The sequence below is a fragment of the Cyanistes caeruleus genome, chromosome 2, assembly GCF_971803275.1.
Source record: "Cyanistes caeruleus chromosome 2, bCyaCae1.hap1.1, whole genome shotgun sequence".
NCBI classification, from domain to species: domain Eukaryota; kingdom Metazoa; phylum Chordata; class Aves; order Passeriformes; family Paridae; genus Cyanistes; species Cyanistes caeruleus.
The window spans coordinates 48,083,077-48,096,492 of NC_141702.1; positions in this window are offsets into that span (position 1 = coordinate 48,083,077).

The following is a 13,416-nucleotide window of genomic DNA, read 5'->3' on the forward strand; positions in this document are numbered from 1 at the left end:
GTTTATTCTTTGCCTCCTTATTTATTATGCCCTTTACAATTATTTGGTTTTCCTTGACTAAATAACTGTAGGGAATCAGATGAACTCACTTTCCACATACCCTTACAGAACACTCAGCAACTCATCCCCAGGGTAACTTGTGAGTTCTGCCATGGAGGGCAGCCCAACAGAACTCAGCAGAACCTCCTCCTCCAGGTCTCCTCTTTTTCTTTGGTTGGGTAGATCTCTGATAAAAGCAGATCTCATTATAAAGCCTCCTTGAGTAGTTTTGATATTTGACCCTTGAGACCAGTAATAACCACTGCACCAAAAGACACAGAACATGAACCCTTAGGCAAGCTCACCAATTTTCCTATCTCCTCTTCCTTCTCCTTGCTGCTTTCTGATTCCTCTGCCTGCAATTAGAAACCTGGATGTTTGAAGCCACATAAGGAGGCTAAGTATACACTATTGAAAACTGGCCAGAAGCTCTCACAGTGGGGTCTGGACAGCAAAAGAATTTTCAGTCCATCAGCAAAGAAGATAATAGGATCACTAGTTAAGAACATAATTTTTCTTATAATTAAAATTAACACAAATTTTTACTTTTAATTTACATTTTTGAATAATTATACTAGACTTTAAAATTGGCTGTTGTGCAACAGAGCCTAAGATTAACATAGTTATCTAAAGAAGCTTGCAGATTCTGATTTGTTTCAGCTTTTCAACAAGGGTAAATTTCAACTGTTTATAAGTGGTGGCACTCACTCTTCTTGTGAAGTACCATTTCATTAATAAAGGAGAGTATTTCAGGTTCAGACTTGTCAGAAATTCTGAAGACAAAGCTCAGCTCTATCACACCCATTACTGTTGCATTGGGCAACCCTCTGAGATGGCTTTTAATGAAATCTGTAGATGACACTACAGACTTTTAGGATTCCTCACAGCTGCCAATTTTCAAGGTTAAAGGAACTTCATTTTAATGTTAAGGAGATTTAACAAAGGCTTAATTTTTACTCAGTGCTTTAATTTAAAACAGCAGCCCTCATTTATCACTAATTACAGATGATTCTGTTAATATTTTATGGCACTTAACAGAAGAATGATGCAGATACTGATTTTTTTTTTTTTAAGTGTATTATATTCATCTGCCACATAGTACATTGATACTGATTTTGTAAGCACGTAAAAAAATCTAGCTTGGCCATTATCTTTTTTTTTTATCTTCTTTTGCACAACTGTTTTTGCTGTGTTTGCTTTTCCTGAAACCGAGCACATGCTTCAAACTGTTGCCACAAAGGCAAAAGAATTGCAAACCACATTCTATTTTGTTAGCATGGTATGTCAAAAATATAACTGCTGTGGAGATTCCGAGTTATATTATTAAATCTCAAAATTGTTATACATTTTATATTACCTTGTCCTATTTTGCTCTCTTTTATGGGTTTCTTTCTGTTTAGTTGGTTGGTTTGGGTATGTGCTTTTTATATAATTTCTTGCTGTTCAAGTTAAAAATATTTGAGAGAGATCAGGAGCCTTGCAGATTGCCTTTAGTTCTCAGGTCATTGTCACAAAGGCTTCAAAGTCACTGTGGATATCTGGAACAATAAATCTTGGCTGTTCTTGCAGAGTGTTTATCTTTCAAAGTAACCTTTCAAAGTCATGATAGGATTATTTTTTAAGCATCCTTCTAAATTCTTATCAAGGTGTTTTCTAGTTTCATTGGGGAACCCAGTATTATGTCAATAAGCAGCACATATATGTTATCAGGGTGTTAGAAGTGCTAAGCCTAAAAATCACAAAACCTTTTAAAAGTTCAGCACCCTCCAGATTTTTTTGGTTAAGTTAGAATAGAGGGAGAAACTATTCTCCTCCTTTTTGTTAAGGATTGCCAGACCCAGTGGTGTGACCGAGGTGAGGTTGCTACAGGTCCATATCCCCAGGCAAAGACAGTATTGAGGCTGAACATGTATTCCCAAGAGGCACTGACACACACATACAGGAAGACACACAGGAGCGGCCAGCCTCATACAAAATGAAGTATTCAGTGCTACCACAAACACAGACATCACCCCATTCCCCTCTCTGGTCAAAACCAATGAAAAGCAAGTAGAGGGAAGTATCTACATTACCTTACTGACGCACATATGCAAAGAGTTTTCTCCAGCATCTAGCCCAGACTCATGACCTGAACAGTAGCTGACTGCCAGATCCCATGGTCTCTTCAGTATCCAGCATGGGCCTTCTAGATACCCTAGTAGCTGTCACACAGACATTTTTCTTTCTAGAGTATCTGGGCCAGATATAGAGCTGTGCCAGTATTAGGCTCCCAGACCTCTTATCTAACTCACAGGACAGCCTGTGTGATGCCTGTGATCACACAGTGTCTCTGGCACCCCACAGTTCCCTGAACCTGAATCCACACAGGATTCACAGTTCCTTATGATCTGATCCCTCTCCAGTGGCTGCACTGAGACCTCCTTACACAGACAGACACACAGACACAGACACACAGACACACAGACACAGACACACACACACACAGACACACACAGACACACACACACACACTCTCATGCATGCAGAGTCCCTCATCCAGGCAAACTGGTAGAAATGGAGTTCAATGAGAACTCCAGGCACAGGGCACGGCTGTGCACAGAGAGAAGTGTATAACTTTGCTGGCTGTTTACACCAAACAAACCCCTGTTTCCTCTATTTTCCCTCATTTGTTTCTTAGTCAGCTCTGGGCCCTCCCTTCCCTGGCCTTTGTAATCTGCCTAAAAATACCATAATCATTGTATAATCCCCAAACACTTTCCCCCCAGATGTGCCTGTATGCCCAGCAGTGACACACCCGCACACACCCCTTGCCCCACTCTGTTCGTAATCTCAGGACAGCTTCTCCTAGTGTCTCACAATGGTGGGTGCCACTCCAAATTCATGGGGTTAATGTCCTCCTGGGATGCCCTGGAGGGTATGGGCTTGTGTCTCTGACTGGATTATTGAGGTTTCCCTGCTTGGCACTGTTCTGCTCCTTCTTGTCTGGATACACTGGATGAAGGGTCACTCATAGCTTCCAGAAAAACAAGAAAAAAATATGGGAAACAGTACAGAAACAGCTTCATTTCAGTCCCTGGGAACATGATGGCACAAATAACTCCGGAAACTACAATAAAGAAGGGATAAGGAAGCGATCAGGAGTAGTTGATACGGACATATAAATGGGAAAATTTGCTTAGCCTACTTCATGACCTTCTACAATAATGGGAAAAGCTTGGTTAATTAGGAGAAAGCAGCAGAGCTTGCATCTGTTTTAGTAAGGCTTCCAACACTATTTCCCATAACATTCTCAAAGACAAACTAATGAAACTAATGAAATCTAGATGGTAGGGTAGGCTAGATTAATGTCTCAACAGTGGACAGTGGGGTCAACTGGAAACTGAATAGCTGGGCCCAGAAGGTGGTGATCAAAGGCAAAAGGGGTGTACACAGGTCTGTGTCTTATGCTATTTAAACTCTTCATTAATGATTTGAATTGGACTCAATGACCTTGGAGGTCTTTTCCAACTTTAGTGATTCTATTATTTGGTTTAAGACACATGTCACAATGACAGCAAGCTTTCTTGTGTTACAAAACTGGGAGGTGTGACTGATATGCCACAGGCTGGAAAATTGGGCAGACAGGAACCTCCTTAAGTTCATCAAAGGAAAATACAAAGTGCTCATCTGAGAAGCAACAATCCCCTTCTCCAGTACATAGTTAGAGCTGCCCAGATTGAAAGCAACAATTTGGTGGGAAACAATGACCTGGTGGACACCAAGTCGAACATGTGCTGACAATAAAGCCTCATGTCAAAGAAGGCCGAAATGATCTTGGACTGCATTGGGAAAAGAGCTACCAGCAGGTCAAGGGAATGCGTTCCTTCATCTCTACTGAGCACTGGTGGGACCACACCTGAATTGCTGAGTCCAGTTCTGGATTTCCCTGTACAAGAAAGACATGGACATGCTAAAGTGAGTCTAGCAAAGAGCCACAAAGACGATTAAGGGGCCGGAATGTCTCTTATACAAGAGGCTGAAGGAACTGGGACTGATCAACACAAAAATGTGGAGATTCAGATGCCCAATCTGAGCAGGGATTGAACTAGATCTCAAGTCCCTTTCAACCTGAATGATTCTGTGATTCTGTGGGATGAGTCCTTACTCACAAAATCTAACACTTTCAAATTAAAATGTTCAAGTTGCTAATGGAGAAAAGTGCTACACATCTCAAAATTCACATCTCAAAATTTCCCCTTTCATTATCCATTATTTCATTACACACCAGTAATTTTAAATATCATGATATATTCACAATGCTGGCACATCTGCAGTTCTGAGATGTATCAAACTGGTATATTTTAAACTTTCAGTCTCTATAGATTTTTCTTGGAATCTACATTATCTGTGGATTTGGAGTTGTATATTTGTACAACTTTTAGGAAAAGAATATATGGTTGAAGTGAAAAATAAGAAAAGGTGACAGATTACTTTGGAGAATTGTAAATTTACCTGACATCCATCCAGAACCACCAAAGCAGGAAAGAAAAGGAAAGCAGGCACACAAAGGATTGAAGAAGAGAAATACTTACTTTACTGCCTTATGCCAGAAACATCCAAAAAATACTCCAAATCATTACTCTTGATTAAAAAAAAAACCTGAAAGGATTACAGCTTTCATTATATTATTAGTTAGTTTCAACTGATCTGTAAGGAAGCTTTTTTCTTTTGTAATCAGTCTGATTCAGTGTGAACTCTGTGCCATATTCTGCTTGGTGAAGTCATGATGAATGCATGACCACAATATATTAGCAGAAATGTTTCAGCTTAATGGATGTATAATCCATGAACCAAATATCTTTGAGATATCATGATCTTAAAAGAGTTAGATATTAATGGCACCAAGGGAGCTATTATGATCTAGTTTGCTAAAAAGAGCATTCAGATTAATCAGATTCAGGGCCATTGTACTATAGAGTGACTTATACTTGAGCTAATATGACAGTTGAACTCCCTTCACATAAAGCTGACTTGAAATGCTGTGGAGGTGTACTAAAGGAGACTTCAGATATGTAAGCACAGTGAGGATGGTTGGATACTTTGTGTTTTTTAGTTAAAATCACATTTCACTGGAGGATGAAATCTGAGTATGAGACATTATAATTCCATTACTATTTTGACTTCTTTTATTATTTAACTTACTGCCTTAAGTCATGGTTTGGAAGTACTTAATTTTTTTTTCAGTGAAGCTACATTTTATAAAAAACACTATAGATTAAAAAAACATATAATGCATTTAATAACTGATTTGCAAACAGTCTAAGACATGCTTTTTATAAAACTCTTTGCATTACATCAACAAGAGACTGATTTCTGGAAAAGGGCTATAAAACCCTGCAATTATAATCAGGTTAAGAATGATGTTCCCATTTAATTACAAATCTTCATTAGAGTCTTCTATGCTGAGTTCTCTTTAATATTAAGATTAAATAATGAGCCCCATAAAAGCTATCCAGTCTGCCTGACCTTTATATAACACTGGGTCAGATACCAGCGTACTGTAAAAGTGCCTTTTATGTGTCTGTTAGTTCAATCTATGTATCAACTGTATTTGAATTCCATTAATGCATCTGCTGCTGAAATGCAATATAATAAAATAAAATGTGGGCAGAGAATGGAAAGAACCTGATTTTCTCAGTCTTTTGACCTAGAAAAGTATCCTAAGGGAAGGCCACTAAGTAAATTAGGGAATTTTCAGACGTATGCCTGTGTCTAGTCAGAGATGCTCGAATTTGACACAAAGTACGGACGTATTGCAGAGGTGTATAATCTTTCATCGATAACAATCTTCTTTATAATTAAAGACTATTTTTAATCTTCTTAAACTCATTGGTTTAATATTAAGATTCATAAATTTATACATTTTATGAAACGAAAAAGGTAATACAGTAATTTGTCTACTGAAAAAAATAAAGTGAGTGTTTTATGAGCATTCGTAAAATAAGGGGGAAAATAAAGATTGGGAAAAGTCATGCTCAAGTTGTGATGATTTTCACAACAATTTCAATAACAAAGGTTAGCTTGAAAAAATGAATTTTGAGGTCACAGGCAGGTAAATTCTGGCAAAAATGTTTAAAACAAGTTTACATGAGATCTGCCTGAAAATTGGCAATATTTAATAACACAGAAATCAACGGCACAGAATGTCAAACACAATTCTAATGTTTTGAACTTCAAAATATAGTGCAATAATTTAACGTAAATCTCAAGTTGTTCTTTTCAAATGCGACTGCCAGAAACTCTAGGGATTAAGATGGTTCTTACTCATTTTTTTTATGATACTCTAGTCTTGGCTTCTTTCTTCTTCAGCAAGAAGCAGTGATTAAGAAGTATACTTAGTAATTCTGGCCAGCAAATAGGAAGGGCAACACAAGTCACGGAGCTGCATTTCTTATTAAGTATCATTCAAGTATGCTCAAAACTGGAAAAGTTCTGTTTTCCCTGTTCATTTTCAGCAGAATTTAAAATATTCAGTTTAAATGTGTTCAGTGTTTATAACAAAAGAAAAAATGTATGCTTTTCCCCTGATAAATGTAATTATAGGAAAAAAAAAAAGCAAATAAGCTCATTTGGTTAACACAGATATGTTGGCTACAGCAGTATAAACTTGACATTAAAAGAATGGGATTCATGAAGCCCTACTGTAGAAGATTTTTTCTTGTAATGCATTTATTACAGAAGACTGAAAATGGCCCAAAACACAAACTGCCAAATGAGAACTTGCAAAAAAGCAGATCTGGCATTAAAAAATAGAAAAATATTTTTCCCAGCCATTTAATATTGATTCAAAAATACTGAAATATGAAAAATTGAAGTTTTTTCACAGCCTGTGCCAGATCCTTACTTGGGCACAGAATATTCACTATAATTAAACCTTTTATTTCAAAGCATATTAGTGGCTGTAAAAGTTTGCAGTGTCTATTGCAATTTTAGCCTATAGTTCTCAAGATTTATGGTCAGATTTTATGTCTTAGTAGAAATGTGATCTGGAAATCTGATCCTGCTAATAAAAGTCAGGAAAAATAAAAAAAAAAATTGTGTAAATAAACTCTTAGTTGTCTGAATAGTAAAGCTGTTAATGAGCTAATTTCTGACATTTTTACTTACTTGTGAGTCAGTCCTATTACAAACTATTCTCTCCCATATTACCTTTTTTCTTCATTAAAAAATTTTAAATTTTTCTTGTATAATATTATACCTGGGCATGTACAATTTGACCCGTTTTGTTGACAATTGTGACGTTCCTTTCAGATCTTTTAATATGTTCATATCACTGAAGCTTCTGTGACTGATCAAACCAATAAAATTGTTCACTGTGGAACGCCTGTCAAGCTGAAGATTCTAAGGTAATTCTGGGACTGGGTGCCATTTTGAAGAATCAGCTGTTCTGAGTATTATATTCAACTTGAGACAAACCTGCCTCTGGAACTTGTTTTCATCTCCATAGACCACAGTCTGAAAAACCAGAGTAGGAGCCTACCCTCTAAACATCTATCATTAGCTGATATGACTACTTGTTCTAAATGATGAACTCATTCTCTCCAACCCCATTTCTCTTAGTCCGAGTGACGCCTTCTCCACTGTAGGTGCTGCCTCCAATGACTTTCATTCAGCTCTCCCTGAATCCTTCTCACTTGTCTGGGTTCTGGTCAGGACAGGGTTAATTTTTGCAGCAGACAGGGAGGAGCACAGCCAGAACCTGGAGATTATTCTGTACTTCATTGAAGTCATGCATGAACCTCTTCTCAAAAGGGAGGGGAAGCAGGGAGACACATCCTCCATGGACAGTCTTCAAGCCATCTCTCTCTTTATGACAAGTGAAGATGACAATGAATAAGACCTCCTGTGAAGCACAATATTAGCATAACATCTTACTAAAAGACTGAAAGTACAGAGAGATCCTTGAAACTCCAAAGGGGTCAGTATTCTCTGTGATGAAATTGATGAAGTAGGTTCCTTACCGTGACAAAAACAAGGGGTGAGCTTTGAGCACAAGCTGAAGTAGTTATCTAGATAATCCGGGAAAAGCTAAATGCTATGATGTTGAAACTCTCATATGTTTTCAAGATTGCAAATAAGATGCAACAGAGTCTGTATAATTAGTAATCACAGTGGCACCAGAATCAAGTACAAAATCTGAAGAATGACTATTTGTTTTAAAACAACCTTGCTTAATCATCCTGTGATCGCTCAAAGAATGATGAGACCTTTTAGAAAATCATTAGCAGTGCTGTCTTGGCCAGCACCTTAATTAGACTTTCTATGAACTTGGGAATTTCAGTAAAGGTGACATTTGCATCAGAGAATTTTCCCCTTTGTTGTTCAATGTATGATCATTTAAGAGAATACAGATCATTTATGCTGGCATTAAGAGCTTTTCATTCTTCTTCAGGTTCCAGGTATCATTCATGCAAATTAATTCATACAGCCATTAAAAAGCCTATTAATCTCTTTAATATCCAAGAGCCTACTGACTTAATCATTTTTACCTTTTGTTATGTTAGAAGAACTTGCCAGTTTTCTTGCTATTAACCTACAAATTTCATGATTTCATCAAGTTAAAGCCAGTTCTTCCAGTGAGAAAGGCAAGGGTGACACAGGTAAGTTAAATTATTTCCTTCTTAAGCACTGATCTTTACTTTGAGGTCTACTTAAGTTATGACATTCTTTTTTCCTTCTTGATGTAAATGACATTTCTGTCACTGCAATTCTAATGTAGGATCTTCATATAAAATAAAAGTCTTACATAAAGGGAGTTCTTTAAAAAAAAAAAAACATTTCAGGTAATAGCATTGAATAGAAGCAGATTTCCTTCTTCATATGTTTTGACGTAAATAAATTATTTTGTTGAGAATGATCAGGATGAAAAGATTAAAAAAATATCTATTATGCATAAAAAACATCCAGAAAAAAAACAGACACAGAAAACATCAAAAAGAAAAATTTCAAAGATCTTTGTAATCATAGATTTCTTCTCTGCCTTGGCTTTGTCTAGTGCTTTAATACATATGTGAACAGCACAGCTCCAATGAATAGGTTATCAGTGCCTCTGTAAACAAGATTTTTTTTTATTTAATACTTAAATACAGATTCAGGGATGTTTCTTTAGGCAAAGTGTTTTAAAATATTGTTTCTAGTAAAATATTGCTCTGTCATGGTAGGTGACTAGCTACATCCTCTGAGATATTTTAGAGACATTTTGATCATTAGTTCCTAATACTGATAAAGTTTTGTTTAGCACAGAGGAAAGCACTATCTGAAATACATAAATAAAGGTATAATGGGTCATACCTATATTAACAAGTGACATACTGCTTCAATGTAACGTGAGTTTGAAGTAACTACCTTTATTGACACAGGAAGACTCATTTAAAACACCATCCCTGCCTTTTTGTAGGTTTTGACAGATGAAGATTGCTTCTCAAAAATGTCTATATAGAAAGTATAGAAAATAAATTTAATATGATGATAAACCTCCTGTCACTGGCCTCTAATGCAGCATGACTTTTTTGTCTTCAGGGCTGCTTAACAAGGCTATTGAACCCCTGTGGTTTCCAGGAAGAGATTCACTCAATATATCCAGACATACCAGTTTAACACAGAAATTATGAGTGATTCTTATAAGTACAGGACATCCCACTCAACTTGAATTTCAGAGAAGCTTGGGGAGAATAAAGACAAAGTTTCTAATGAAGTTTGCTCTACAGTCATGAAGTTATGGTATCTAAAACAGACTAAGAACTAATATTTGGGTTTTTATATTCCTGTCACAGATATGATATTCCCCATATGAATGGAGTGATGGCATTTTTTTCAGTTACATTAGCACCACTAGCAGTACAAGGCAGACAACAGTGGAGCATCAGCCTGCAGAAATAGCACCCCAGGTCATTTTGCATTGATTATCTTCCTCTTTTCTTTTTTATGCCTTTGTTTTCTTTGGGGTTTTGGGGGAGCCTTTTTGGAGGACAGGAGCATAAGAGTCTTTCATAATTCCATTATTGCTGCGTTTGAACGCTTATCTTCAAAATTTTCCTCCTCCCTTCTATTCTTTACCTACCCTGTCCCCTCCCAAGAGAGATAAACATACATCCTCAATCATTTGGCAGCTTGAAGAATGGAGATACAGAGGCATAGCAATTTGCCAAGGGTCAAATAAAATACCTGTGGTGAAGCAAAGAATCATATCCAGGTCTCCTTGGAGCCAGATTAATGAGATAAACATTGAACTAGACACACTCTCTACACATTATCCATTTTCCATAGAGAAGTTTCAAGCAACTTATTTTCAGTGCCAGGATAGTTCTAAAATAAAAATACAAAATCATTCAGCACCAGCAGTCTCACTAGGATGCCTAATAGTAATACAAATAAGAAAAAATGGATACATGCACATATTTATATGTCTGTACATAATATACACACATATGTGTACACACAGATGAGGAAAAAGAAGATATGTTTATTCAAAATAAAATAGTGTTAAATAGAGAGGTAACTACTGCTTTACAGACATTAATGCAAATAAAAGTTCACAAAAAATAAGATTTAGCTCCACAACATGAAGCCAAGAAACATTAAAAAATTCCATGGATGTTGATTTAAATCTGTATGTAACTTGAAAAAGAATGCTTGGGTACTGTTTTGTTTTATGGTTTTATCAACTAATGAATTCATTTATTCATCTGAGCGAAATCTCTCCAAATCCAAGAGCATAAAAATTTGAATTTGAATTCCTACATCCAGAGCATATCAAGCTTTCAATAGGCAATTGTTTTCTCACCTTCCAACTACTATCAAAAGTTTTATGACATAGGTGATGTAGATGAATGCGGCAAAAACAAACATTTTGATTTTGATTTACAGTATTTTCCAGTGCTGTTACCCTGTTCAGAATAACAAAAGGGGATGCTCAAAGACAAAAAAAAGAAAAAAGAAAAAAAGGCAGTAAGTCAGACAAAATAAAGAAATAGAGGTAAAATGGTAAAATTCTATATTTAGTAACAGTCTTTCATGAAATGCTGCCTTAGCTACTGAGCAAGTGTTATGTCTGATTAAATAAATGGGTAATATTTTTTAAACTTTCTTTTCCAAATGACCCTAACATTGCTGTTAGATCATGACCTAAAGTCCTCTAGGTTTCTTTAATCAAAGCCTAAGAAACTGATTCTGAGTCCCTTGAAACTGATAAAAAGATAGATTATTTCTTTGATCTACAGGTCTAGATCAGGATCATAATAACAACAGTGATTCCAGCCCTCTGTTTTTGATTGTTTATAATTGATTATCTCTGCATATGTTGACACACCCATTCTCATTGTTTCTATTCCAATGAAATAGCTGTGCCAAGATACATATCCCTCTAAAAAAATTAAAGGTGAATGTTAACTTTTTGGTTGTCACCATGGCACTAACATTAAGCCCTTAAGACACACAGTGAAACAAAAGAAAAGTCGAACTTTCTCATCAGCTTTTTTCCTGGATCAATTCAAGAGAGAAAAATGTCACCAGAGTTAATAGTGTAAAGCCTCTGAGTGGCCTGAAGCAAAAGCACCTGTCAAAACTGCAACCACAAAAAAGAAAGGGTCACCAGAAGGACAAATGCTGTACATATATAGTCATAGAGCATTTCTCTGAAAATCAAGGTTGAATATGCTTTATTTCCACTATTATATAAACAAATCTAAGTTTGTTTCTTGTTTTTAAATAGGGAACTAAAGAATATCACAAAGGATATGAGGTCAGTTGACTTGAAATTAAAATCATTACACAGTAGGCAAGCTATATTGCTGAATGCCCAGTTGCAGTATTGAATTTGTGACTAAACTTGAGTTAAACCAGGGAAAATATGCTTGTGGAATTCTAAACTCCCATGGCAAGGAATTAGATTGTTTTCCTACATTTAAATGCCATCCTACCTAATGGATTTACTGTCTTCTATTGTGAAATTAGAAAGACCAAGGAGGCAGCGTGCTTTCAGCCGTAAGAAAAAAATACAGAATAAAAAGCATCCCCTTTATAAAAATTACAAAATCCACTTTGACTCATTCTGAATAAAGCAATTTACTAAATGGAAAATGTTGGTTTATCATAGCACTGGAAAGAAAAGACAGAATTTTTGTTTCCTCCTCTCAGCCAGGACTCAACACTCACTTGAACTTGCCAAACAGCCTCATCCTATCCCCATCTCTGATCAGCATTAGTATGAAACATACATCTATATCTAGAGAGAGATGTAGAAATTAAAAAGGAAGCAATTGTGCCAAGTACTTTTGTTGCCTTGTTTTTCTCTTCCAGGAAAGTTTTTAAGATCTATCTGGTTGAAGTGATGGGTCAGTCAGAAGCCAACTGCTGTGATAGTATCTTTGAAAAACTCACATGACTTGACTGGGTAAGGACTGGTGTGAAGTTTCTTTGCCTCTGGGTTTCATAGACATAAATTGTGGAAGTTTTCACAAGCACTAGTCCAAACATTCATCCAGCTTTGAGGTATTGAAATATCACCTTCATTTATTGTTCTAAAATAAATTTCTTTTATGGTAAAGACTACTTCATGAAAAAGAATTCAACAACTGGACTAGTACAATACAAGATAAACAGAATAAAATAAAATAAAATAAAATAAAATAAAATAAAATAAAATAAAATAAAATAAAATAAAATAAAATAAAATAAAATAAAATAAAATAAAATAAAATAAAATAAAATAAAATAAAATAAAATAAAATAAAACAAAATAAAATAAAACAAAATAAAATAAAATAAATAAAATAAAATAAAATAAAATATAAAATAAAATAAAATAAAATAAAATAAAATAAAATAAAATAAAATAAAATAAAATAAAATAAAATAAAATAAAATAAAATAAAATGTAAGAAAGTTGTGTGACATAAAGAGTTTACACATAAAACAAACTCTAGACAATTTTTTCAGGAAAGACTAAATCTGCTTTGCTGTGTGAGGCCATTTAACTCAGGGCCCCAAATCACTCTTAAGAGGCAGCTGCTCCACCTCTGGGTGTTTGGCTACCACACTGACAGCCAGCTCTGCTGCTGTGTCGATGTGAGGTCCAGCCACTGGAGCAGAGCTGGGCTGGGTTAGGTCTGCCAGCCAGGCTCCTGAGCTTTCCCATCACTCAGGAGCTGGGATTCAGCCCCAGCCCTTCTGCTCCTTGCCTGGGCTGCACCCTGGCACTTGGCCCTCGGGTGATTGTTCAGGAGCCTGAGCCAACAGTGATGCCACTTCCCCATGCTGGCCTGAGAGCACCTTGAGCTTGGCACCATGAACTTGTCTCATGATCCAGACTCCTGGGTGGCCCTGGAAGCTGGGAAGGAA